The sequence below is a fragment of the Centrocercus urophasianus genome, unplaced genomic scaffold (assembly GCF_019232065.1).
Source record: "Centrocercus urophasianus isolate 14NV4802_14NV808 unplaced genomic scaffold, USGS_Curo_1.0 seq_20, whole genome shotgun sequence".
NCBI classification, from domain to species: Eukaryota; Metazoa; Chordata; class Aves; order Galliformes; family Phasianidae; genus Centrocercus; species Centrocercus urophasianus.
The window spans coordinates 947,337-975,290 of NW_024884756.1; the positions used below are offsets into that span (position 1 = coordinate 947,337).

General features: G+C 44.4%; 1 protein-coding gene across 9 annotated transcripts in view; it reads left to right on the top strand.

Moving 5' to 3' along the window:
- Positions 1–27,954, top strand: part of HDAC4 (histone deacetylase 4) — a 215,613-nt gene that overhangs the window by 76,992 nt on the left and 110,667 nt on the right. The gene's annotated exons all lie outside the window — the stretch shown is intronic.

Here is a 27,954-nt window from a genome sequence, read left to right on the forward strand (position 1 = left end):
TTAGAAAGAAGGGAGCAGCAATGCAGTGCAGCACCCTATGAGAGTTTTCACAGCTTAAAAGGAGAACTGCAAACCAAAGGAGGTTTTCTGAGTTTCTATTTTGGGGGAAAAACCTCCTTGTGTTGAAACGAGTAAAAAGTTGGAGCCAAACTCAGGCTGATCAAAGCATACCATGCTGATCTCCTGGCTGTTTGCTTTTCTTCCCTGTCCTAATGATCCTGCTGCACTGTCTCCTGTGTCTTGTCCTTCTGGTGTGAAGCAGGCAAAGCAGCCAGTGCTGCTCTTGGAGGTTGGCTGCTTCTTGCGGGGCAGAGGAGAGAAATCTTACGGCTTGCAGTTAGAGCACTTCAAAAAACAAAAGCAACTGTTTGCATCCAAAATACATGAAATGCTATGAAAAGCAATCTCTTGCTTTCTTTTGTACTTCTGCCTTCTCTTTTCCAAAAGTGTTTTGTTTCCAGGCTCATACTGATAGAAATGTTTATACTAGGGATGATTTGATATATGAAGCATCATCTACTTTCCAGGTAGGAGCTCAAATTTTCCCAAACCCCAGCTTTCTCTTCTTGATTGCCTTCCAAAATCCCTTTAGGTCCTTTTATATTAAGGAAGAGATCTTGCAGAAGATGTAAGAGCTTCTGGTAATGCAAGTTGGGAAAATGTAAATGAAGTATATTCAAAACAATTTGAGTAGATCAGGAGGAGGGAAATGGGCTGCAATCTAACCTAGATTTCTGTGGACTTAAATGCATTTCTGGGAAAGGAAACCTTTAAGGAGGGTGAGCTTTTGCGCTGGGGGAAGAGAGGAGACCGTTGTTACCAGCTATGAAGGTTGGGCTTTGCATTCTGAGAAATCTCTTTTCGCTGCATGTGCTCCAAAGCTTGTCTGTCAAGTAATGCAGGTTAAACTTTCCTAACCCTGAGAGAGATTCTCATTTTAACTCTTCCTTGATAACACAGGTCAACTTAAAGATTTTCCAGCCAGTTTTGTATCTGTGTGCTAGATGGAATTTTCTGAGACTGCTTAAGTGCACGAGAGGAATCACATTCCTCACTTCTGTCAGTAAATAGATCAATGGGCAGTATTATAACTGTGTGATGACTTTTAGCCTTCTACTCTATTTTGGAATTGATTTCGTTGTTGCTTGTAATGTTTCACGTTTTCTTTAGAGGTATTTCAGGACAAAGGGTGCTGCTGGTTAAACAGCTTGGGTAACCTGATGCTAGAGTTCGTCGTTCTCTCTGTTCACCAGATGCTAGGAGGTTGTTTAAAGGGCTATGAACTCTTCAGGATTCATAGAATTCTTACCTTTTGTACTGCATTTTGAGTATTTTCAATAGTTCAGCTCTCTGCCTACTGAAAAATAAGCAGCTAGACATCAATGGAGAGCTGTGCTCATGTGAAGTGGGCATAATGTGAGACAGGCTGCAATGGCACTGTTAGATGACTTCCAGCAGCATTTGAGCCACAGAAACTTCTGTCTCATGCTTGAAAGCTTAGGTCATGCTGGCTGCGTGGTGGGTGAAGGGCAGGAGAGACTTCTGAGGGGAGGGAAATGAAAAAGTGACCTTACACAAGAAGCAGCATCAGCTCTGATCAGCAGTCACCCTGGTGCTTTTCACTTGGGATCCTGAACTTGGGTTTTGCTGAAGAAATCTTCTCAGCCTTGCTGCCTGTACGTGAGCCAGAAATGTGCGTCTTACATTTTTAATTTAAGTTTAAAACATGGAGGCAGGGCCCGACAAAAAGCAGAAAGGTATTTTGGTGAATCTGTAATGGCAAGCAGATACCACCGGCCTTTTGAGTGGCTTATCAGCTTTCAAGTGTGGTGCCTGCCTATACCTGTGTATCCTGATGAGTTTTTGAAATGAACTGATGGAATAATGGTGAGCAAACCACTGTCCTCCATGTTTTTTGTCGTTGCTATGTATAGAAAGTTTGTTGCAGATCCGTCTGAGAGAGGAAAGGGAAAGAAATGCCAAGTCTTGCTTTGGAGAAGGAAGTTGCATTTGGTTTTGTGGGGTGTTACTCCAAGTCTCAGGCATGGCTGAAATAATGGGATTGAAAAACAGCTTAAGGAAAAAGAAAATGCTCAGTCATGTCCTGGGATATTCCCCTCCAAACTTCATCCCCTTGTGGTAAAGCAACTGATTTGTAGCCCTCATGATGAATAAACCCACTGCTGTGTGGCAGAGGATGGTGAGCAACCTATATCCCCAGTACTGCATTTACAGTTGAGATAAAATCATTGTGGTGAGTTTATAGGAAACCAAAATGTTTTCTCAGACAAACCAAGCAAAGGAGAAGTCTGATCCATGTTCACTGTTCTTCTCTGGTGTAAAAAAGTAGCCAAGGGATGTAAAATACCCAAGTCTAAAGCACGCTCTGTCCTGTCTCGTGGCAGCACCTCAAATATAGAGCTGAAGTGTTTAGGGCATTTCTATGAATCTGCTTCAGGAGTGAGTGGGGTTGAGTAGAATGGAGTTCAGTCAGCAACAAAGTGGGGTTTTATGGAGGTGATTTGTCTCCTTTTCACAAAAAGTAAGGATGAATTTGAGAAAAGATGCATTTTCCCTTTTCAAAAATGTATCGTCTGTAATTGGTGCTTCTGGATTTCAGTTGCTTGCAAAAGGAAAACAAGACAAACTCCCTACAACCCGTATCTCGCTCAGGAATATTATCAGCTGCTGTTAATGATAAACAACCCGTTCCAGCTGCTTTCTGGTTGTACAGCATCAGAATATTGCTGGACACTTGGCTTGGGGTCGGAAAGGGTATCAGTTGTTAGGTGATGGTGCTGTGTTTCCTTTCCTTAACTTCTGCTTGCCGAGTTCATAGAGGTTCAGAGCAGGGGCTGCACAGGTACAGACGCTACGGTCAGCAGGAGAGAAAGCATTCAGGTTTGTGAGCACGCAGGTGGCCGTTGTCTGTTTGTGACCAGTGGCAGTGGATCACTTGCAGAAGCGTGATGGAATGCTGGTTTTAAGTACCCTGTGATTTTAGGGTACTGTTCTTGTTTTTTTCTTAGCAGTGAGTGCGCACAGCCTGTGGCTAAGGGAACATTTACATGAAGGAGGGAGGGATAGAATTCTCTTGTCCCCTTACCTTTTCTTCCATGCTTTTAGAATGCGTTTCCATTCCGCACGTCTGGGGAGCCAGTCTTAAAGACCTCAAATGTATGAGATATGTTGTGGATAATCCTCTTAAAAACATCGCTTACGTACTGTTGACTCCATCCTTTAGATTTGACAAACAGATCATCCTTAAGCATACCTTCACTACTTAGAATGGGCGTTTTTTTCTTCTGTAAGGCTGTGTTTGTGGCATTCTGGGTCAAGCTGTGATAGAGGCAGTAGCAATAATCATGATCAGGGGATGTCCCAGTGGCAGTGTTGAGCAGGCTGCCCCATCTCCTGTTCATGCAGCCCTGCCCACAGGCCTTTGCTTGTCCCATATGGGCCTGGGGCTCCGCTGGGCTCGGTGCTGCCATGAGCACACAGCCCGTGCCGGGCAGCCGGAGCCTTTGCTTCTTCCCTGGTCTCATTATCCAGTCTCGCTTCCACATTCATTTGAAAAAGTGCTGATGTATCTGAGAACAAATGGTCTGCGAGAGCCTCCGGACTAATATTGTTACACGATTTTACAGGCTTTTGAAATCCAAGATTAATCCCAGCCTTGACGAGGAAGGAGTGGTAGTGCATTTGGCCTAACAGAGCTGAATAGCATGCTTTTGTTAATTTATCCCTTCAAAGGAAGAGAATGCCCTCTCGCTACACTGCATTTTCAGATATTTGCTTGCTTTCTATAGCACGTCTGCTTCAAAAGCTCCTTCAGAGCGATACCGAGCCGGTGTGGCGCGGTGGGGCTTTGAAGCAGGTCTGGGTTGCTGCTGGTCAGTCAGGATTTGGAGCTCCCGACAGGTTTGTGCTTCTGCTGACAGGAGCTCGTTGCTCCTTGTTCACACCGGGACGTGTCGGAATGAGGATGCTGTGCAATTTTATGGTGCTGCAGGAGGGGAGCTCGCGTTCTGAAAGGCCAGTGCTTTAATGTCAAAAATATCCTCGTCTGTTCTCCATGCAAGGGGGGCAAAGCGAGTTCTGGAGAAATCACTGTAATGTCCAAACAGTACGATAAGATCGAATCACCGTTTGCTTATTAGCTTTTTGTTAGCCTATTGTTTGCTTATTTACTAGCTGCAGCTATTTTTGTCAGACCTGGTGGGTGAATTTTTTCACCGTTAAGATGCTCTGACATACAACAGCAAAGAAACTGTGGGTTAATGTAGATTAGACCTTTGGTAGTTAGTTGCTCTGTAAAACCAAGTTAGCACCTGTTGTAGTAAATACAAGGTTTTTTTCCTGCCCTAAGCTAGCAGTGCAAAATGCAGCCTCTGTGATGGCAATTACTGTTCTCCAACTGGAGGCAGCGGTGAAATTCACCTTTGCAATCCACTGTTCAGCAAGGAAAGCGTTGTGTTATGCTTCAGCCAAATCCCAAATTTTCCAGTCAGCACCCTGGTGTGAGTGTCAAGTATGTGAAGCTCCAAGAGACTGAACCACTTTTCCTGCTGCTTTGGGTTTGCTGGAGTGGGGACCACTGGAGTGCTTTCCCACAGCATGGTCCCTGAACTTGGGTGATGGGAAGGAGCTCAGAACTCTTAACCTCTATTTTGTTGTGCTTTTTCTTGGAAAAAAAACACGTTTGTCACTTCCTTTCTTAAGCACAAGGAAACGGCTATTAAACAGAGGAGGTGGGAAGAATTAATGGCTTGTTCCTGTTCTAAAAGCTGAAAGCAACACTTAAATCTTGAGTGTGTGAACACTGCAGTGTTTTTCTTTGATGAGAGGTAACTGGCAGGCAAGTCTGCTTTATCACAAGACTCAACATGCTGCTTTTCTTTATTCTTCCCTCATCTTGTTAAGCTTAAGTTTGTAGTAATTGACTATAGATTTCCCTGGATTTGCTTGGCCCTGAATGTTCACCAAGTGTTATTTTCACAATACTTCTTCTCTCATTTGGCTGCCTGGTCCGCCCTCCCTAAGGGAAAGGCTGCTTTGTGCCTTTGCTGTCGTATAAAAGCAGGTGAAGGAGGGAAGAGCCTTTGAATGCATGACAGAATTTATATTAAACTTTTTGACTTCTTAGCGAAGGAGGAGATGGCAAGATACAAGCAGACATTTAAAGGCTCACTTGAATTGTTAATCAGTAATCTGTTCCCATTGCCTCTGGCTCTTCTAAAAATAACAGTTCTGTGCAGTGAATGAAAAGTGATAAATATTTCATGGCAAGTTGATCACGGAATCAGGCACTTCTTGGGGGAGAGTTCTGCCTTTTTCAGATGTGATCTCTCAGTGCCTTTGCTGCATCGTGTTTTCCGTGTGTGCAGCGCGGTCTGTGTGTGTTTTGTCTTCATCCGCAGCCCTGGAGAGGCTCGAAAATCAAGATGAAGCCTTTTCTTCTCTACTTCTTCCAGGTGACACTGTTGCACTATGGCTCGTAACAGACACTTTGTTTCATCTGGATGGAAGACAAACCTGTGTGTTTCCCTTCCAAGGCTGATAAGGATTCTGGAGCGGCCTGATTTACCTTGTCCTCTTCTTCCACCAGCTGCTGCTAATGCCTGCTAGGTGGCCGTGCCCATTAGCTGCTTCATTTGCAGTGTGTTTACTTTGATCCAAGTTCTTTTTTTATTGGTGTGCTCTGTACTGCAGAGCTCCCTAGAGTGCTTTATGCCAAAATTAACTAGGTATAGTTTATTGCTATGGGGGAAATAGATGTCAGGTCTGTGCCCAGCAGCCATGTGCGTTCCAGGGGTTTTAGAAATACCTCTTTTGACGTGCATTCATCAAAATCCTAGAAGCTCTTCCCCAGCATATATTGGTTTTCAGGACTGTATTTGGCTCCGTTCTGTTGTTGGGCAGTAGAGGGAATATCAGGTGAATGGCTTTTGCAGCGATGCTTAAAATCATCCAGATGCTGATCTGGAGAGTTGCTGTTAATTAATGGAACACACCTTTACTCTCCACTGCTTTTTCCTACCCCTGCCTCGAAACATCCACTCCAAACCCCAAAATAATTTGGATGAAGATAGAGTTTGCCAAGTAAACAAATAAAAATTGTAACCTAGTTACTTCAAAACGAAAAATCCCAGTGACAACGCTGGGCCAAGTTAATGCGAGACTGCTGCCAGTGTGTAATGGCCTGACTTTGTGTGGAAGTCTGACGTGTTCAGGCCATGAAAGAGGGACGCTGCCTTCAACAGAGTGGGTCTTTTGAGAGCTAGATTGTGGTGCAAACACTCCAACCCACGAGTACTGTCCTTCCGTGTCCTTGTTCTCCAAAATCCCTTCCTCTCCAACCTCTCTAAGAGCTGCTGTGGAAATGTCCTCTTACCTCCTTGCCATCTTCTTGCAGTCAGACCAATGGCTTTGTCACCAAGCAAATGTGCAGTCAGAATTTTCTGTGCATCACCTACAGAGGAACACATTCGTTCACACTACAGGGGTCTCATTTAAGTTTACAGCTAACGCTGAGTTGTCATTCGCCAATTAAATGGCTTGAATCGAGGTCTGCCTTCAGCCGGTGTCTCCTTTAACTTAAAACAAGTGCTTATGATTAAATATCTGCTCCTTTGGCTTGACTAATATCTTGTGACTTAAACCACTCAATTGTTACTACTTCTCCATCTGTTTTTCATTCAAGAAATTGTGTCATATTGGATGATTCATTCATATTTGATTAGAGATTTCATTATAAGCTGGTCTTCAGTTTTTATGATCTAATAAAAGGCTTCGGAATCACTGACTTGGAGCTGTAATTGTAATATCATACAGAATAAACATACTGCACATTTTTAATGATACTTTTCTATATATTTTCTATCCTGTTACAGTTCTTGCTAGTGGATCGTGTGAGGTGAATTCGTTTAAAAGTTTCTAACAGAATTCAGGGACTGAGCATTAACGCTGTTCAGAAGAGTTCTTCCAATGCTGTTGTATCCAGGTGGCACGTCAGGGTGAAGTCAGTGAAATTTAGGTCAGACTTTGCCCTCCTTAACCCATATTTATAGTCCTGTTCATAAAAGCAGTCATGACATAACGGTATGATGAAGGTCTTTAAGATCCTGAGTTGTTGGGGTATCTGGCAAATGGCAGGTTTTTATTTTCAATAATAGAGTGGAACTTGTGTGCAAATTGTTTCTCAGATGAAAGTAATGAACGCAGTATTTTTTCAATTTCTTCTAAAGCTTGATTAAGCTGCTGAAATAGAGTATTTGAAATAATAATAAAAGTAACGGGAGGAACTGCATTTGTGCACTGTTTTTTACTGTTCCAAAACTACCTTAAGATCTTACGGACTTCTCAGTTGGACGTAATAACAGCTCATATCTGTCCTTTGAATACTTAGGGATTTGTTTTATTAGAAGAATATTAGAGCACGTTATTTTCTGCTGTAGTTTCTGTACCATTTGCTCTGTACAGGCTGCTCCTCAGCCACAGCGTATTCTTCTGAAGATAGTGATGTACAAGATGTGACGCAGCATATTTAGCACGGCTCGGAGATCACTCAAGGCAGTCCTGAAAAGGTATAACACGCAAACTCCTGTATAATGTGTTAGAAGAGCAGGACAGCTGCTGGGCCTGCCTTCCTTGGGAGGGGTGGCAGAAAATGGCCGCTCCTCATCTGCAGTCGGATTCAGGAGTGGAGCCCTGGGTTCAGAAGAGTTTTTGGAAGGGCGCTGCATGGAGCCCAAGGTGTAGGGATAAGTCTTGTACATATGAAGAGGAGTTGGGAGATTTAGGCCCATTAGCTGGAGCATGGGTGGGTTGTCTGCAGATGCCAGCTGTGCAAAAGGTCAGTAAAATTGCCAGCAAGCATATATCTTCATCGAGAAGGGGAATAAATGCACAGGTTGCTGCAAATACAAGCCTCATGCTTGCAACCCGCCCCCTGGAAGTAGATGGGCATAGATAGCAAGGCTCCTTGCACAGCATCTCCAGCACCTCGAGGCCTGGTCTGTAACCCCTGCATAGATTCTGGGCTTGTGTGAGCAGTGCTTTATCATGGCTTGTGTGTATCCAGGCGTTCTGAGGGAATGCGATAGCTCCTCACGAGGCTTAAAATATCCAGGATTTGTTCCAGAGGTTCATTATTCTGGTATGAGAGGCTCTGCGTTTGGTGCCAGCTTGCTCGGTGACCTTTGGCAAGTGAGTTGGCTTTCCTTCCCCCAAAATAACAGACTCTGCCTGTCTTCCTAGGGATTTGCTGTAGCTGTCACCTGCTCAATACCTGCAGCAGGTAGTAGGGAATTAAAATTAATTTGGTCCTGGGTGATCGTCTGGGCATCTGACCTCAAGTCTGTCTTACCAGCTGTTGGTCTGTGTCCTCTTTGGGAAGCCAAAGCTTGACTTGGTGGTTCTCTGAAAAAAAATCGATTTTTCCATGTTATGCCTACTGTTAGCATCAGGGCTTGTGTGCAGTAAATGTAAGATTTTTCCCTCGTTTGTTTATTTATTTATTTGTACAGTCTTTTGCTCTGATACAACATAGGTTCTGTTAAATGTTAATACATTGACTAAGTCATTCCACGGCTGTATTTTTATGTGCATCCACAATTAGTTCCTATTGCGCAGATAACGTATTGTGAGAGCGACTGAGTTGGAGGGAGGTGAAAAGAATTTGCAGGAAATAATCTGGGCTTCGGAACTGTTGGAAATGAAGGAAAATAGAACGGTGACAAGAACTGAAAAAACCTTGTCTGAGGATGAAAGCCATAGCAATGTCTGGAAGATGTTTAGAATATTCTCAATGTTAAATCAGCACCAGGGGAGTTTTAAATGGGGAAAAGTTGAAATGGTGGAGGCGAAAGAACACTTCAGAGAAGTGGCAGTGGTTTCCTGCGTTTCAGTGTGTTTTTCTTCTTTTAATACTGTCTGTCTGAATTCTTTGTTCTTGTACTTTCTTTGAACTTGGAACGTTTTGGTCGGGCTTCTCCTGATAGTTGCTGTCCTTAATTGAAACAGCAGTAGCCTTCCTTGCTGCCGTTTAAATGGAAGATTTTGGAGACCTGAACAAAATATTGTGCTCATACCTTCTTTTGGCAACTGACTTCATAAGAGGCTAAAGCTTTGCATTTCATGACTGATTAATTGTACGTAAATGCAGTTGTTGCAGTCTGAATATTATTCTTGCGCCCTGAATCAGCCAGCAGGAACTGGCATTTACTTCTGTTGTGTTTCCCATAAGCTGTCCTATTTATAGCTTACTGCATGGGGAAGGCAGCGTAACTTGTGCTGAGATAAGCCTCAGGGCCAGAGAAGTGTTATCTTACCCGTGTGGTGTCGGCAGGGCTGTGGGCATCTTCCCTTAGGCGTATGGTGCAATGGGCAGCTCCAAATCCTGCACCCACCTCGTTGCTCGTGTGTGTGTATTTATACATATATTTTCTTTCAGAAATCATTTCCCACATCAAAAAACCGCTCCCCAAACAATTGCAGAGCAGGAATGTCGAAGTCCTGGTTGCTCACAAGCAGTTCCCCTCTTGCTCGTTTGGTTGGTGTAGGCCAGTAGAGCTGGTCTGCTGTAATGCCCAGGTGGATATGGAGGCCCTGAGATGTTCCTGCTGTCAGCATGGATGTGTGTGCCTGTGGAGCCCAGGGGACTCACCTGCTCTTGCAACCAATGCCTGTTCAGTACCCAAAAACTTAGTGCTAGGTGTGCAATATGAGGAGTGGATGTCCGTCATGTTGCACTTCAGTTGGTGCTGCTCAAGACAACACATGACAGCTCAGTGTCACGAGTCCTATCTGCATATTCATGTCTCTGATCTCCTTACTGGCGATAAATATTTATAACACAGAGCTGCTTTTTATTTTGGTGTGCAGTCACAAAGATAACATTCCTTAATCCTCGTGGTCGTAAATGTTCTTATTTCCTTCTGTCGTTGCTAAATGCACCTGAAGGTGAATGCACCAGATTTCATGTTTGTGTAGATTTTATGAATTCTGTGCGCCACTGTCATAATTTTTAAAATCTATTCAGTCTGTTGTGATTTTTTTTTTTTTAAATTCGTTTTAATGTGTGTTGCTTCTGTTGTGTTCCTACTGCAATACAGAGAAGAATGGCCGAATTGTAACATGAACTCTCTGACAGGTAGATACAGCGTTGTTAGCACTTGGATAATTTTGACCACTTTAATTTGCAAGGCATCTTTTGCTGGTTAAAAAGAGGAGGAGAGCAAAGCAGACCCTTTCAAATGCCGTGCCCATGTTGTAGGACTTGCAGGAACAGGGAACACGGAAGCATTGCAGTGCTTTAGGCTTGTGAGCAGAGATCTCCTTTTAGGAGGAGTCACTACGCAGTCATCACACGACACAACTTTGTCTCACAAGGTCTGATATCCAAATGAACACATTATTGCTGCTGTTAGCTGCTTGCCCATTAGGTACTCAGGCATTTACTCGAGACATTTTGGGATTCACAAGATGGCAGATGAACTCACAAGAAGCCCGAGGGTCTTACTCTTCCATTTCTGGAATTGTTGTATAATGATCAGTGGTATTTCTTTCTTCGTTGTTGTTGTTAGGGAAAGGTAATGATCTGAGGTCTCAGAAATAGGTTTATGAAGATATTTGTGATCCACTGGCAGGAAAAAGCAAGCAGATCTAATTTGTGTTCTTCTGACAGTAAGCCAAGAAACCGATATGCTTTTTATTCAAATTGAAAGTTTCTTAAGATGGTATTAGACCTGCCCCATCTGTCTCAGCACAGGCTAGATGGCGAAGGATTTTGCTTAACTGAGCAGTGAAGTTATGCTGATAAAAGTGACAGTAATTCCTTTTACCTAATGTGCTGAAGCACTCTGGTGTGATACACTCACATGCAGCACACCTTGGTCCTGGGGTCCAGGAGTGTATTTATTTGATTCCTGCAGCTATTCAGAAAAGAGCACCATTTAAAGAAGCAGCAGAGGTCCCTTCCAAACCTTAAGAATCTGTGATTCTGTGCTCAGCGGTTGCACGTTTGCTTACCCAGACTGAGATGCAGCCTGAGCTGGAAGCACTACTTACCTCTAAATATACAGGCAGAAAAAAACTGCTTCAGGAGGACGTCTGTCACTTGCATGAATTTTCTTAAATTATTTCTGAGCAGACTTCATTACTGCGTTTCAGAGTGAAAGATGGCATTACACAAGCTGAACAGGATTTGCCATGCTGCTGCTAGTAGCCATGGGGCATTCCCAGGTGGGAGCAGAGGCACGGAGCTCAACAGAAACACTAAGCACCATCCTCTTGAATCTAAATATGTAGCACAGTTTGGGTTTGCTGGCTGTTTGAAGTGTCTGTGTTAGGGTATTTAGCCTCACAAGCTATGTTTTGGGTTTTAGAGCTGGTTAGGGTGCTGTAGAGGGAATGGCTTTCTGCTTCAGGTTGTATATAGGGGCTAAAAAGCAGCCTTTTTTTTCCCAGTGGAAAGTATGTTGTGCAGGCAAACTGCAAGTGGGATTAAAAAGGGAAGGGAAAAAGCACTTGCACACACATCTCTCTACCTATTTATGTATATATAGGTACAAAACCCATAAGATTTAGTGCATATCATGTTTGCATTGCTGTGTGACGGACTGTCGTGTCCTAAAGCAGTGCCATACAAAATCTAGATCTTTGTCCTCCATCCTTAGCTTTGTTTTTCAGGCTGTGGAGTTGCAACCCTTCAGCTCCTTCATGTTTATAAGGTAGTGGTGTGAAGAAGATAGGATAAAGGCTGGAGAGGAAGAGGGTTGAGACAGGGCTGTGACAGAAGTATTTTGGTCCAGACATGGCCTGAGGAAGCTGGAGAGCCCCATGCATCTTGTATCAGGCGGGTATATGTGTCAGTAACAGTGACTGCATGCTTGAGGTTGAATAGGAAGCTTTCACTTCACTTTTCCTTTTATTTTTTTTTTTTTGAAGTGTGTTTCAGGATTCTTATGAAGTCAGCAGCGTTGTTAATGGCGCTTCGTGGGGGAAAAGTTTGTTGGAAAAAAAAATAAGTTCCCAAATGATCCCTTCAATCCCTTTGACTAATTCCAACTCAGGGTATTCTGTGATTCTATAACTGGCAGCATTAAAACCCAGTGTGTTTTAAGAGATGAGTGTTGGAGTGGCAAACAAACCCATGCTGTATTTCTCTGTTCGTGGAGGCTTTTTTTTGTCTACCAGTCAACTGTGTTATGAGCTAGACAGTGCAATTAGAGCGAATAAGGGAAAAACCAGCACCTGAATAACTTTACGATACTTGTTTCTCCTGTTATGTACTTAGATGACCCATTTGATAAGAGTTTCTCCTGCGTGCTTCAAAAATGAAGTGCTACTCAAGCAAGTAGGATGGGAAGGGAGAGCTGAGGAGTAATTGCAGTGCTTGAGTTTCTCTCTGTCACAGTATGTGCTCTCCAACAGGACAGGGTCTTCTGTTCTGTGGTTAATTGTGCCGCGTCTTCATTTGGAGCAGAAGAGGAGGATGGTGCCCCACTCAGACATGCTCCTGTGCAGATGCTGCTCTGAAATCCTGTGCTGTTTGGGGAAAGAGTTACAGTTCCCAGTTTTGGAATTCATATTGTTTGTAGATTCTTCTTGGCTGAGCAAGGGAGCTTGCAATGTAAGAGGCATGAGGATTATCAGTGGTGGACTGCTTATTTTTGATGGTGCATTTGTATTTTAAAGGCAGAGGTAGTTAAAATGAAAAATCAACAGTTGGAAGAAAAGAAAAAAAGAGTAAGAAAGTAATCCTTGAAATTGCAGAGAACTGGGATGAAAGCGTAGGGAAAAGTTTAACTTCAGTTTAGACCATTGCTTTTTTGCCTTGAGACATGATGTGGCAGTGTCTAAATACTGATAAGAGATGGAAATAAAATAGCCGGAAAGACACTGGCAGCCAAGAAACTCCATCTAGCCTTCTGTGAAGCCAAATATGTACAATGTCTGTAACTGGCTTTTTCTTGTGCTGAGGCAGAGCAAGAGGTGGGGAGGGGTGTAATTTCATCTTGTTCAGTGTAACAGGGAGTTAGGAGAACTGCCACAAAAATTCCTTATACATCATGTTCTGGGGACACAGAGATTAATCCCCTGTGCTTTAAACTATTTGTTCCTGAAGCTAGCTGGTGGGGATCTCACCATTCATACAAAAATTGAGGTTGTATGCACTAACAGAATGGAAGCAATACCCATGGATCTTAAAATGAAAAAAGCAACCCACAGATTTCCCTTTTTAACATATACATTCACAGCGATCACAGTGATGACACTATATGGATGCTCTTAGGAAAGAGGTTGGTTTGTATTTTGAGCAATGGTGGCAGAGGGTTTGGAAGTTTGCTCTTAGTAAAGGCTTCTGGTGTCAGACCACGTACTGCAGGTCTGCGGATGCTCTTCTGCCTTCCCAGAGCATCACAGGGGATGTTGGTTAGAGAATGTTCACGCCATTGATTTGCACCTTCTGTGATACAGAAAATATGCCTGCCTTGGGTGCCTGATGGATTCCTGTTTGCGTTTTTCACTGTTACTCCTCGTGCCGTATCCTTTTCTTGTGCTGTCTTTGCAGTTTTTTTTTATAGCAGCCGCAGCGCTGATTTCGCTGCTTTGAAAGGGGCACAAAACCTTTCAAAAGCAACTGCCTGACTTGCTTCCCTGCAAGTGCTGCTCCCACAGATGGCAGTGAAGCCATGATTGTGAGAAGTGATCATGGGCTTACAAAGATCTGTCGCCCTCATCTCTGCACCCTTCCAGAGCTCTGAGACTTGTGCAAGTCCTGAGGAGATAAGGGAGCAGCAAAGGCAGCCTGAATGTGGGGCTCGGTCTGGTTTTGCAGTGGCCATGGTGTTGGCTCACAGGCTGAGGTTGGAGCTGCCGTCACCATCACCAGCTTTCCTCTGTGCCCCATGGGGAGAAGGGCTGTGAAAAGGCCAACCATACCTTGGGGTGCAGCAGGCCCAGCACTGCCAGCAGGGACAGGACAGGGGTTGTCCTGCTGTGCTTTACCTGGTGCAGCCTCACCTGGAGCACTGGGGACAGGTTAGGTACCATAGTATGAGAAGGACATAGAGCTATTGGAGAGCATCCAAAGGAGGGCTGCAGAGATGGTGAAGGATCTGGAGGGCAATGTGTGTGAGGGGTGCCTGAGGTCCCTTGGATTGATTGTTGTTGGAGGTCCCTCCATCTGAAGGTAAGAGCCTTGCAGCTCTGAACATAGAGTCATCTTAGAGCATAGTCTTCAGTGCAATTTCACCAGCTGCTGAGTTGAAGAGGATTTCTTTTTGTCTCAATAGCTGTGGCTGCTTTCGTGTGTAAACTCAACCTAAGGTATGAAATGGCACAGCTACTGCACAAGCATCCTGGAATTCAGCTCACCTTTCTGAAATCTTTCCAAAACACCGTTCAAATATTACATCCGAGGCAGCCCTCTTCTTTTAAGCCGTTTGGGTTCTTTGCAGCCATCTTAAGTGCTGAATTTCTTCTTGTTTATAGTTGTGTTACCTGTAAGTGTTGCACTCATTGTGGCCCACAGGATGCTGATAACAGCCTTGTAAGCCATTTCAGGTAAGCGCAGGCACACTGTGCTGATACGCTGCCCTCATAGAAATGTAAGGCTGTAACTGCTTCTCCCCCTTCAACAAAAGAGAAGATAGTTTGGATTTGATTTAGATGCTACCTGTGCTGATTTACCATCTTTCCCCCCCTGAAAACATTGACTTACAGATGCCAGTTGTGCATTTTCAGAGTCAAAAAAGATGGTTTAGTCATATTCAATGAGAATCCTTTGTTGGATAAACTCTGTTGTGAAATTGGGTTCTTGTAAAAAGGAAATTGGGTTCTTGTAAAAAGGAAACATTTCATGTTTTCTTGTACAGAGACAGGAGCTTTGAAGTTTTGATGCTGCTTGCTAGGTTTGAAAAGGCTTGCTGCAGTGCCGCGCCAAGAGAGAAGCAGAAAATGCAGTTACTTGGCAACTTGTCTCTGTACATCATTGAATCAGACCAAATTCCTGAAGCTCGTAAATACTCATATGCTTCTGCCAAGCAATAGCTCTCTTGTGCTGTTTCTCACATGCTTACCAACGTGTGCTTTTCCTTGTGTTCTTCTAAGAACTTAGGCTGCAGTTGAGGGATGTAGCTGTGTGTAAAAGAGCTAAGGAAATTATTGATGCGGTCAGCATTACCGATGTCAGGATAGAGCACAGGAAACATACTACAGTTTTTCTACACAAGAAAAAAACTTACTTTTGAACGAAGTGCATGAGGGGACAGACAGTAAGATTTACATGCGGTGTAGAAGTCAGCAATACTAAGTTTCTAGCTCTTTAAAGCTACTTTCTTCATTTTCTTCAAGCTTTTCTAGAGCATGTTTGATATTAAGTTGGCATGCAGCTTGAAATGCTCTTTGCTCCTTATCCCAGAAAGCAGGTTCCTGCCTATGATGAAAATTTCTGCTTCTAAGTACCCATTATATGATGCTGATATTATTTTGCACCTTTGAGTTATAGTATTAACTGCTGTTTTATACCTAAACACTGCTTTACATCTAAAAGAGCGTGTTGCGCATCACTTGGTGACTCTAGCTGTCTGCAAGTATTGAGAACACTTCTAACTCTAATATAGCTGATAATGAAGATTAAACCCTTTTTAAATCTGCCTCCTTAATGGATTCAGTGCTATCTCTGCCTCATTACCTGCCACAGTCGATCCTGTTGAGCAAAGGAGAGCTGTAGCATCATGAATGTTGTGCTGTTGGTCTTCATCAGGTAACGGGTGTCCCACAGTGTTGTGGTCAGGAAGCTGTTTGCCTCCTGTGAGATAAACCAAGTCACTGTTATGGCAGATTCAGGCAGCCAGAGGCTATGCTAAGAATGTGCCTGAATTTTGGAACCTTCCCTTTTTCCTTTAGGTTTAAACTAATTTAAGCTTGCTTGGTAAAGGTGCAGAGGGTTTTAAATTACACTGAAATTTCTGTTCTTTGAGCTATTTGTAAGCCAGATCTTAACATGTATGCTAATTTTAAGACAGTCATTTTAACAAGCAGTAGATATTTAGCTTTATATGTGCCAGGTGGATTTGCTACTGGCGTCACATGTGAGATTATGGTCAAAGCAAGGAGAAATCAGGCATACATTCCAAGACCTCACTGAATATTTTTCTTCCATCTACAGGACCACTGGTTTGTTGCTGTATTTTTGTCATTGCTAGTATGGCTGGGAAAGCTTCTTTCTGCATCTGAGATCACAGTGAGAGGAAGAACCTGGCAGTGAAGGATCTGTCCTGCCATGGGTTTAGTTTCCTGTTGTGTAGTGCCACACAACTGCGCAGGCTTCTTGCTCTCATGCGTGCTCTGATGAATTAACTGTGTTCTGCAGTGTTGCATATGTCAGGCTGCAGAAGCATGGTCACTTTGAGTTGAGGGTGAGCAGCACTGATACCTGTATTTATCTGCAGCCCAGGGCCAATGCTTTCAGCACACCATGATGCTAAGCTTTTAAAAGCTTTCTTTATTGAAGTTTAGAACACGATTAATGAAAAACACTGCTACCTTTCCTGTGAAAGGTTTCCTGCGAAACCTTGCAATTATTTTCTTGGAAGAAAATGTTGAATGTGTGATTTCATTTTAATCTACTGTTGATCTGCCCGTGTTGTGAATCTTCCCAGGGGTGGATGCAGGAGTGGATGAGTTCCAGTTGTTGCATGACAGGTGTTGGTGGACTGGCATCTCCCTGTGACTCTTTCATTGAGTGGTGCCATCAGCAGTGCCCAGCACTGGCCGTGTCCTTCAGGCTGTCCCACAATGGCTTTTCCAGAGAAAACAGTAATTGCTCTGGCTCAGTGTGGGGCTGAGTGGGCAGAAGAACAAATACCACGAAGCACCTTTGTGGAGCTCTTGTGCAAGCTTTTGGTAGTACCACTTTTTCCATTAGCCGTGAGCATTTACATTGAGGTGACACAAAATCGAATGGCTTCTTGTTATGCCTGCAGTGATTTTGTCATGATGCAATTGTGTACAGCACCAGGGATTTTAGAAACAACGTGTTTCTTAAGCATAAATCGAGGCAGATGGTAAAGCAAAGTGACCTACCAAATACAGCAGGCTTGTTCTCCAGAAATATGCAGTACAGACAAATGTAATGTCACCTAAAGCTTCAGAGACGACATTTCTGACAAAATGTTGATTGTACAAGGAAGTCAAAGTTTGGGTAAGGCTAAGGATGAGTTTTGCTACCTGTAAGTACACTCTGCTGATCAGATATTATTTCCTGCCTGCAACGGCAGTCAGATTTATCTCGTTTCATTTTTATCTGTAAACAAAGTTGTTACAGCAGACCTTCTGTGTCAGTTTGAAGGCCTAAGTGTCTTGTGGGAAACAGCTCTGGTCTTTCCTATTTATATGCTTTCTCCCTGGAAATAGGGCTTAACTTCCTTGCTAAATAATGTACTATCAGCAAATAGTGCTTCTTTACAGTTACTTCATACACTCATCCTTAGAAATTAGAGAATGACAGAGTGATTTGGGTTGGAAGAGACCCTTGAAGGCTATCTAGTCAGACAGATGCTGCGGTGGCAGGAAGGTCATCCATTGGATCAGATTAAGTCCGAGCAGCTTTCTGTACCTACCAGCCTGGTTCTTGCCAAACCGATTCCGTTCTGTTTAGTTTTTGCCTCCTCTTGCAGAGCAGCACCCATTTCTCTGGTCATTCAATAACCCAGTTTCACAGTGCCCACTGGGGGTGGACTGTTCTGCTGAAACAGGGCGCGGGTGGCAGGACCCCCTCTGCCACAGAAGGCTGGAGAACTACCAGCTCCTGCTGCTCCAGCCCTCCCTTGTTTTTGGGCATCGCTTCTGGATTCCCAAGTACCTTATGCATGAGCAGTGAAGGCTTTAGCAGATCTCCTTGGCTCTTTGCAAGGCTTCAGATCAGCGCAGTGGGGATGGTGCTCTCGCACGATACCTGCCAAAGCAGGGCTCCGCAGTGAAAGCCTGCTACCTTGAGTGAAGCAAGCTTGAGGCAAATCAGCTGTGAAGTGGAAACATGCAAATTAAAGCACGCTAAATCATGGGAGGATTTAGACTTGCAGTGATTTAAGACTGCTTTATTTCAGCATGGAAACGTTTACATTAAATTTACTGTGCATTAGGTTCTACTTGTTTTCTTTGTCGTTCAGATGGGTGGTCTGACCCATAGGCAAACACAGAAATCTCCCTCTTTCTAGAAGTTTCTTCATACACAAACTTGTAACAATGGTGTTTTGGAAATGCTGAGAACTAATCTGTAATCTTAAGGCTCAGAGTTCAGGGCAGTACGGTGTGCTGGGGGAAGGAGCAGCCTCTAGGAAGAGACTGGAGCACTCCTGTGCAGTGAGAGCTTATGTTTGGGTAAATTATGGAATTGCATGCTTGTTTTTTCCCCACTGTGGTGGTACAGAGGATGATCAGAGGATAGTTAATAAACTTTCTGCGTAACTCTTTTCTTCCCTCTCTGGTAACGGTTGTTTCTGAAGCTCCATTCCAGCTCCTTTGGGAGCTGGGAGAGCAGAGCAGAGCAAAGCAAAGGGGCTTTTGCAGCCTTGGCATGCTGCAGGATGTAAGAGCTTTGTGTGGCCTTCAGGCAACGGCTTCTGGCATGGCAGGAGACGCGTGGTCTGGGATTCATCTTGCAGCTCTGAATTTACTCTAGGAGTCCATCACATAGAAAGCTATTGGACTATCTTGCCTGGCTTTGCACTATATTTAAAACTAAATGCCATCCAGAAACATTTAGGTCAGTTCCTTATGTTTTGCAAAGGATTTCCATCTGGTAAGACAGAGTTGTGAAGTGAGGGGGGCAGATGTACCACTCCTCTCAGTAGTTACTGTGCGTCTCCATCTTGATAATTACTTTGACCTCAGCTAAACTTGCTTCTTCCAGCTGAAAGGCCCTCCGCTGCTGCTCAAGAGCCCTCTTGCTTGCAGGTTATAACCTGATAGCTTTGCAGTTTCCATGGATTTACCCACCTCACATCCATCACAGTGGTGTTTTCTCCACTGCCTTCTGGCCATTGTGGTCTTCTTCTCTGTGGCTGCTCGAGTTCAACACTCATTTTAAAAACTAGTTACTGGAACTGTGAATTTTTATCAGCAGTATTTATAATTAAAATTCTCTTTACGCTATGTCTATTTTTAGGATTTGTGAGCAAGAATTGCTTTTCTGAGGTTGATGCTCTAAAGAGAGCTAAGCAGCTCATTTTCATACATGCAGTGTGTTCAATGGTGAGTTGCCCCAGAGCTAAGCACGATCTGATGCCACTTGCTGGACTGCCATTTGTGCCTCTTCAGCAGCTTTGTCCTTCTTTGTTTTTTTCAGATTTGTATTGCTCAGAAGAAAAATAAAAAGCATTGAAAAAGATTTAATGCAAATGGCTTTTGGACATTTCCTAAAAAACAGAGTTTCAGACGAGAGGAATGAGGCTGCAAATGATGCTTACCTAAAGTGACCTAAAAATAAGCTAGTATTTGTAGAGAACATAATCAACAGAGATGAATTGTGTATCGTATCAAGCAGGAATTTTATCAGAAGAAGCTGTGGTTTGGGAGTGATCATCTGCCTGGTTAGCTCTGGCTGCCACCTTTGAAACAAATTTTTGTATAGAAATGTTGAAGCGTTTAGAAGAACTGAACGTTCCATTTTTGTCACACATTTCAGGTATTGAAATGTGCTGTAAAAATAGATTCTGGGTCTGCAGACAGACTCTGATAAGCTCATACCCAGCCTTTGCTTTTCTGCTGCTCTTGTTTCCCTCTGGGGAGAGCAGGGACGCTGATCCCGTTCTAAACCTTCAGAGAAAGGAGATGTGATGGGAAGCATCCTCCTCCTCCCTGTGCTGGCCTCCCTCTCCTGCTGAGAAGCTCCCCAGGGTTGTTACTGGCTCCTGCCCTGTGTTCCAGTTTATTTTGTATATATTTCCAGTTGTTTTATTTTGGGTAAGGATACATATATATCTCCAGACTTATAGATAGAGTCTCTCACCTTTGTTTCTCAAAACATCTTGTTTCTTGTGGAAGAAACTCTTACTATTTCCTGAGTTAGAATGTCGGAAGAGTTTCTTATAGTGGTGTCAAAGCAAAGTTGAAGCTTTCACTTCTGCGCCCAGCTGCTGCCCAGCTTTCTACTCTTCCATGCATGCTACCAAGGTTTTGGAGACTGATGGGTGCTGTGGAGAAGATGGTGAAAACACAATGAAGGAATAGGAGAAGAGGGACCTCCTTTAGATGTCTGTCCTCTTCCACCCACCCTTTAAGTAAGTGTGTTTTGTTTCACTGATGATACGCATCACAGTAGAGTACTGCAGAGCCTGGTGGGAGTGCTGGTCATTGCTCCAGCATTCAGTTGTAGTTGAGCAGTCATCCAACAGAAGGAAAATATAGGAAGGGGACAGAGCATTTTTTTTTTTTTTTAGGGCAAGCTATTTTTGTGAGCCCTACAATGACTGTACTTTTTTCTTGCTTTTACACATTAGTCAGCAGGTAAACTGTAGCTGAATGTCAGGAGAAATGGTGAGGGGTAGGCAGGACACATTTTGTGTTCCACATTTCACTGATGTTGGGAAAACTAGGAAATGGGCATTGTGAGTGCTTGACCTACTATTCATATCAGCAGTGCTTTGCTAAATTCAAATATTGTTCTCAATGGCTCGGACTCTTTAATTGCAACAGGTTGCTTAATGACTTGCATGCACGGGGTGGATGGGCAATGACAGCAGTCATTTTTCTGTCATCATTCAGATGCTGCTGGCAACCACCCAGCTTCTACGTTTTAATAAAATACAACTTTAATTCTAGAAACTGGAAGGAACAGAATTCAAAATTCGGTGGAATTATAACTGAATCTGAATCTGAACTGTTGCATTGTTGTGGTTCTGTTCTGTTGAAGCTCTCGTGTTAAAATTCATCCCTGTGTCACTCTGGCTCTCGACATGGGAAGAAGTGCCTATGTAATACAGTAAAGAAAATAATGTTCTTGTCTTCCCAGGCTGGGGATGTTTTCAGCAGGATGACTGCTGAATTGTTGTTCCATCTTTAAAAGGCCATGCTGATGTCAGTGGCTTGAAGGCTGTACATAAATGCCAAGAAAAAGCTTGCTTTGAGTGAGAATCGTTGCTGTGACGCTGGGAAACTCGTCATGCATGGAGTGCTACCAGGATGGGGGGTGCAAGAGAAATCTGCCATCCGCTCTTAGGGCTTTGGATCCAGTTAACTGAAAGGCTGATTGTTTCTCTTAGTCCATGCTGGTTCAGATGGGTTTCCTTAACAAAAGGGTTTTGTAATTACTCTGTCCTTTATCAGCCTGCTGTGTTTAAATACGCTCACTTTTATCTGGTGCTTTTCTTTTCTTTTTAAAAAAGTTTTTTTTACAGAAATCTTAAGTGAGAGTTTTATTAAGTGTTTGTGTTGAGGAGCTGAAAGACAACTTTTGCTCATTTTGGGGAAGCGAGGAAGGGCTTCGGCGTAATTTCTCCATTATGTCCTGGAATCTGACTGTTCTGTGTTTGTCTGAATTCTTCTAGAAAGCTATTTGGTTTTTACCTTCTCTTAAAATAGCATATGTATATATATCTTTAATTTTATTCGTTCTGAGTGGATTAGAAGTACCATCCTGGGTCCTGACACAGCTTATGCACCTGTGTGTTAGAATTGCTTGAGAACAAAAGCCCCCAGAGGGCAATGCAGAAAGCTGTGGCTATTTGCCTGCTTGAACATATGCTGGTTGTGTGGGACCAGGATCTTGGTTTCTAATAAACTGTTGAAAACACTGCAGCCTTTCAGCAATCCATGAAATTCTGTGAGAGCTGCTGAACTCTTTCCTCTTACAGCTTGTGATTTAGCTGCTATTTTTGCTGCTTCTCCATGACTGAAGAGATTGCATTGCATGTTTCAGTGCCTGCTGTAAAGCTGGGAGTCTCTATCACTTGAGTGGTGATATAAATTAGCTACCTAGCCTATTAATAATAACCAGGCCTGAAACAGTCAGAATATATCTTTTTGGCACACTATAGCACACGCATGTAATGGGAAGGGAAATTCCTTAGAATTCCATTTTACATTTTCTTTTGATCATGGGGAGTTGCATACTCTTGCTTACGTTCTGGATAAATCAGTGCATTAGATCTCGAGCTGTTAGCTAAAGCCTTGGCTCTCACAGAGCAACCATGCTGATCTCAGAGGCTGTGCAGTTCCCTTGGTGGCAACCAGCCCTGTGCTCTGCACTGTTGGTGCTGCTGCTTGTTCCTTTTGGCAATCCTGAGTCTCTTGCCTGGTGAATTGGTGGATGCAGCAGGCACAGGAAGGCGGGCTGGCTGTGTGTGCTCCGCAAGGTTTTGGCAGGGGACCAGCATTTCTCCAGCAACAGATAGGTGTCTTTGATCTCCCAGCTTCTCTCCATCTCTTTGGGAAGCTGACAGCATTTCCTCCGAGCAAGAGCTGCTTTTATCGCACAACTCGTTCAAATGGCCTGGCTGTTCACCAGCTGGCACCATCCCAAGTTGCAGGCAAACCATTTCAGTTCTCATTGCATCTACTGGAGACCTGATAGCAGCATTTCAGTGTCAAAAGGGGACAGACTTTTGCAGGGCCTGTGATGAGAGGACAAGGGGAAATGGTCTCATAGGAGGTTTAGATGGGATATAAGGAAGAAGTTTTTTACTGTGCAGGTGGTGAGGCACTGGCACAGGTTGCCCCAAGAGCTGGTGGATGCCCTGTCCATGGAGATACCCGGGGTCAGGCTGGAGGGGGCTCTGAGCACCTGTGGAGCTGTAGGTGTCCCTGTTCACTGCAGGGGAGCTGGACCAGATGGCCTGTAAGGATCCCTTCCAACTGAGAAGATCCTATGATTCTGTGATCTTGCCCCAGCATCCCCTTCCTCTGTCTGCAAAGCAGGGGTTACAATGGGAGAACCTTGAAACATCAGAGTGAGGAGGAGATGCAGCATGTGCCATCCTCCTAGAAGTCCTCTCTGACTCCTGGCACTCCTGAGATGCCCTGTAGCTGCTTCACCTGCTGTGTTCTTAATGATGTAGGGTCACTGCTTTGCTGGCTCATCAGGTTGTCCAGACATCTGTGTAGCCTCAGTTCTGCTGCGTGCCATAGAATGGCTTGGATTGGAAAGGACCTTCAAGATCATTCAGTTCCGACCCCGCTGCTGTGAGCAGGGTTGCCACCCACTAGATCAGGTTGCCCAGGTTCCTCGAGTCCTGCTGTGCATACCTGGTTGGGTGGTGTTTTTGATGTATTATCTCAAGATGAGACTTGATTCCTTTTCCTCTCCCATCTCCCCTGCCCTCCTTTCTAAAGTACTGTTTTCCCTTCAGGAAAGGTCAGGGTAAGATTAGAAAAAGCATTGGAAAAATCTTGTGGGTTTGTTACCTCCCTTTTCTGTCGGGTATCTGGTAAAGTGAGGAGTCTCTGAAGCCAACAGCCAGACAGATGGATCAAAGAAGTTCATTTGTTGAATAATGCTTGAAATGAGGATGCAGGCAAAATTATGTTCCAAGGTATGTCCTTGAAGAAGGGCAGTATGATTTTATTTTTTTTTCTTTTTAATGTCTTCTGAATTATTATTAATTTATTTAGGCACTTTCCCCATGGAGACTCAGGTGGCTTTCACTTGGCTGTTCCCCTCAGGACAAAAGGGTGGCACGAGGGAACTGTGTGAGGAAGGACTCGCCCCGGTTGTATGACGTTTAAAGTGAGATACGTTCCAGGCTTACTCTTTCGATTCCATTTTTAAAAAATTTCAGTGAAAGAACTGACATCATCTTCATTTGTTAAAGGTGTTGATTGGAACAGTGAGAAAAGGAGGCAGCAGTGCAGGAAATGTCTCCCTCTGGAGCATTCTGTCCTGCCCATGCTCATCTCTTGATCAAGGGTTGATGCTTGGCCTTCCTGCAGGTGCTATAATGTGAAATCCTCAGAGTCTCGTTAAGGATTTATTTCCTGTTCTGTGCGTTCTGCAGTGCTGTTTCATTTGCGAAGTGCTTGGCTTTCGTGCTGCAGAAGGACATAGCTCAGAAGGTACTCAGCTGATCAGGGTGCTTCAAGTCCCCAAGTTTTTCGTGGTCCTTCAGATGGGACCCTTAGAAATGCGTCCTGCCTGTAGGATCCTGGTATGTAGCTGAGAGAGTGCATTTTTCCCAACTGTGATGTGCTGTTCTGAGGTTACAAAACACTGCAGAGTGTGTGTTATATCCGTGTCTGTTGTTGACGTAGTTTAGTGACTTCTTTTTCTTCTTTTACTATAGAAGAAAAACAAAAAAAGCCTAAGATGGAGAGAGTGGGATATGTGGTCAGGTCTTACAGTGTTAATTTCCTTACATTCATGAATAAAACATGCATGCTTATCTTTCACAGGTTGCTAATACATGTTAACGAGCAATCTGCAAGAAAAGGTATTAGGATAAAAAAAAGTTGATTCTTGAAATCCAGAATCCCTGTATCCTGATCGTGACTTCAGGTCTTGGTAGTAATGAGAATAAACTTTCTTTGCCATGAATGAATGAGTGACATTTAAAACTCCATCTGTTGCCTACGGTGTGGTGCCTCACGATGTGTTTCAGTGGCTGATGGGATGATTAATTTCGGTTCCCATTCATGCAGCATGACATGTTCTCATAGTGGGGAATGACTCCAGCCCTTGCTGAACTGCAGCATGTGTGGTGCTCGCAGGAAATCTCACTGCTGTTTGCTCATGGCTTGTGTGCTGAGGAAGGATCCAGGCTGCTTTCGCATTCACCCACACAGTTCTGCAAAAATAACGGTGTGTGCTGAGCTGATTGCTTCTGGCGGATGGCTCCATCTCCTGATTGGACTAGGGGAACGTTGTTTTAGTTTTATGTAGAGGTTAAAACCTTCTTCCTTTAAAACTCTTGTTTCTGAACAGGCCCGGCCCTGCCAGCCAGGTGAGGAAAGGAATCGTGTTGCTCTGCCCTGCCTGGTGTGCCCTCGAGCACTCAGGGCAGGTTGGCTGCCACAGTATGAGAAGGTCCAAAGGAGGGCTGCAGAGATGGGGAAGGGTCTGAGGGCAGGGTGCGTGAGGAGTGGCTGAGGTCCCTTGGTTTGTTCAGTGTGGAGCAGAGGAGGCTGAGGGGAGGAGGAAGCATGGCGGCCTGCATCTCCCTCGGATGCCTGCAGTGTGCCATGGCCGTGCTCAGGGATTGGGCTGAGATTGAGCCTAGAGAGTGGCCCAAATGCATTTGGTGATACGCGACCTTTTTTTTCACTGTTCTCTTCTGGAGAAATACTACTTATCCTTGAGGCATTCTGTAGTAATCAGCGTGCTGCCGGCTCAGAGCAGCTCTGTCTTCCAGGCGTTCTAACAGCGCTGCGCAGTGCTCTCAGCCGTTTCCTTACGGTGCACACAGCACCATGCATGCTGCTTTCATCCTGGCACTGCAGGCAGATACTGCAGCAGCTTGTTGCTATTAATAGCCCTGATCTCACTGTCTCTCCGTGTTTCGGCAAGTTGTGACATTTTAGGAAGCCGAGCTGTGCAAGCAGAGCTGTGTCCCCATCGCAGGGTGACGGTCACAGCCGCCTGCCTGGGGCCGCTGCCCTGAGCCTGGTGGCGTGCCTTCTTCCCCTGCAAATTGAACGATGTGGTTTTGGAACCTGCATGCAAGCAGCCGAAAATCAAGCTTGGGTTGAGGTCTGTGCACGCATGTCCCCAGCCATCAGGCTGCACAGCACAGACTCTCGCTTTTGCAGCTTTTTGTTGGTTGTTGCTGAGTGGCTGCTGCTCTGCTATTGGCAAAATCCGGCCAGAGGGCAACACTGGCACACCAGTAATTAGAAAGCAAACTCATTAGTTGGAAATAAAGCACGGGGGAGAAGCTGAGTCAGTGGTGTCTGGAAAGTGCTGGCCAGGAATGTCCAGTCACAGCCCCACGGAGCTGTGGGTTTCTATGGGAGCCCAATTGCTCGCCCAGCAGGGTTTGGTGTGCCTGGGTTGCTAAGCTCATGCTGTCACGGGCATGTGGTGGTATGTCTGTGATTCCCTTCCTCTTTGTCTCTTTCCGTCCTCTTGCAGCTCCAGCAGTGGATCTGGGGCCTTCTGAGCTGGAGGGAGGGGGGTCTCGGGGAGCACGTTCCGTGCACTTTCTATTTGAAGCTGATGCTAGTTTGAAATAGAGGGGAGGCAGCTTTCTGTGCTGCTTAAATTGAAATGAAAAGAGTCCTTCTGGCGACAGCTTTTGGTTTTTAAAGAAGTAGTTTTGAAAATGTTCTTAAAGTTCAGCTTCAGTAAAGGTTACACTGAAACAAGGTTTGAATTTAAATGTTTCAGATATCCCGTGTCCTTCTCATACTGAAATCTTCTTTTATCGTACATCTCAGCGTGCTTTCAGGGCTGAATCCTTCTATTTTGTCAGTCCTTTAAGGACTTCCAAGAAAATGCCGTTTCGGAGAAGAGGGAGAAAATACAGTTATTACTGCAGTTCTTATTTAAATAATGCATGCACATATCTAAATAGCATCTCCCTCTTCTAATCCCTTCCAAACTGCCCGATGCTTGCAGAGAGGTGATTTTTCTGTTGCAGACAAGCCCAACGTATGACTCTCTGATAATGTATTTATATGCAGCCTTGATGTGAAATGATTTTAATGCCAGACATTTTCTGTAGGAAATGGACCCTTGCTTTGCAAACTGAGCTGATCGGTCTGTTACAGCAAATACATTTAACTGATAGATTCCGTCCTCTGTTGATCTGATAGATGGTGTGGGCAGAGCTGGGAGATGCCAAATTTACAGTCCCAGCCACGAGGCCGCTCTGTGCCTGCAATCGATGAGGGCTGGAATGCTTTAGGTCTTAATTAACGTGCGGCACGCAGGCGGCCTTTGATGTATAGCCATGTTTTATTTATGCGGGGAGGGAAAAGCATCAGAGTGTTTCCAACTTGGTGTAAAAATAATGGTAACCGGACTGTGGAAAAAATCTTTGCACGCCTAGGTTAAATAATAATAATAATGCTGATAATTCCTCCTGTTTTTTGCGTTGTGTTCTTACAGTGAAGGAAGAGGCAGGGTAACACGAGATAGTTTATTATTCATAATTGAGATCTTGTCTTGTAATTCATGGGTTTGGCATTTCTCATTAAAACTCTGAATATAGTCTTTGTGCTTTTGCTAACGTCATGAATCTGATTGTATTAATATGTTCTCAAGGCAGAACCTATAAAAGCAATTTTCTAGTCTACCATAAAAAATTCATAAGAATACAGGCTTTTTTTGTTTTGATGATGCGTTCATTAACTAGAGAAGGTTTTATTGTTTTCGGGAGGGCCCCGCAGGTCAGAAGCGCTCGCAGCTTCTGTTGGGAACTCATGGCGTTTCCAAGAGTTTCTTGAGACCGAAATAGCAAGAGGCCGGGATGACGCAGCTCTGCGGGGCGATGAATGGGAGCTGTGGCCGCGGCGCCCCAGCTGTGCGCAGTGCCAGGCGCTGGGGAGGCTTGCGTGCTGCTGTCCCCAGCTCTGGGAAATGGAGCGTTTGTTGGGTGATCGGCTGCCTTTCTCTGCGGGTTCGGGCCCTTGTTGTGGAGCAGAGCGGGGCAATTTGTCACTGGCACAGTTTGAGCTCCCAGCTCCCGTGCTCCTAGGTGGTGAGTGCCTGGTTTGCTGTCCTGGTCGGTGGGTTTGATCCTCCCGCATTAAATTCTTGAAGCTCTTCTCCAGCACTGGGACTATGGAGTTACAGCAAACCATACTCTGGTGTGTCCAGGAGCTCTGGAAAAATACAATGTGTGCCTTTGGACAGGGAAGAAGGCAGGCTGGGAGAAGCTGTGGGTTCATGTGTTTGTTATATCAGGGTTTGCTTTCTGATCACTTGGGGTTTGATTGGGCTGCATTAAAAAAGGGGTGGCCAGCAGGGACAGGAAGGCGATCATCCCCCTCTACTCTGCTCTTGTGAGGCCC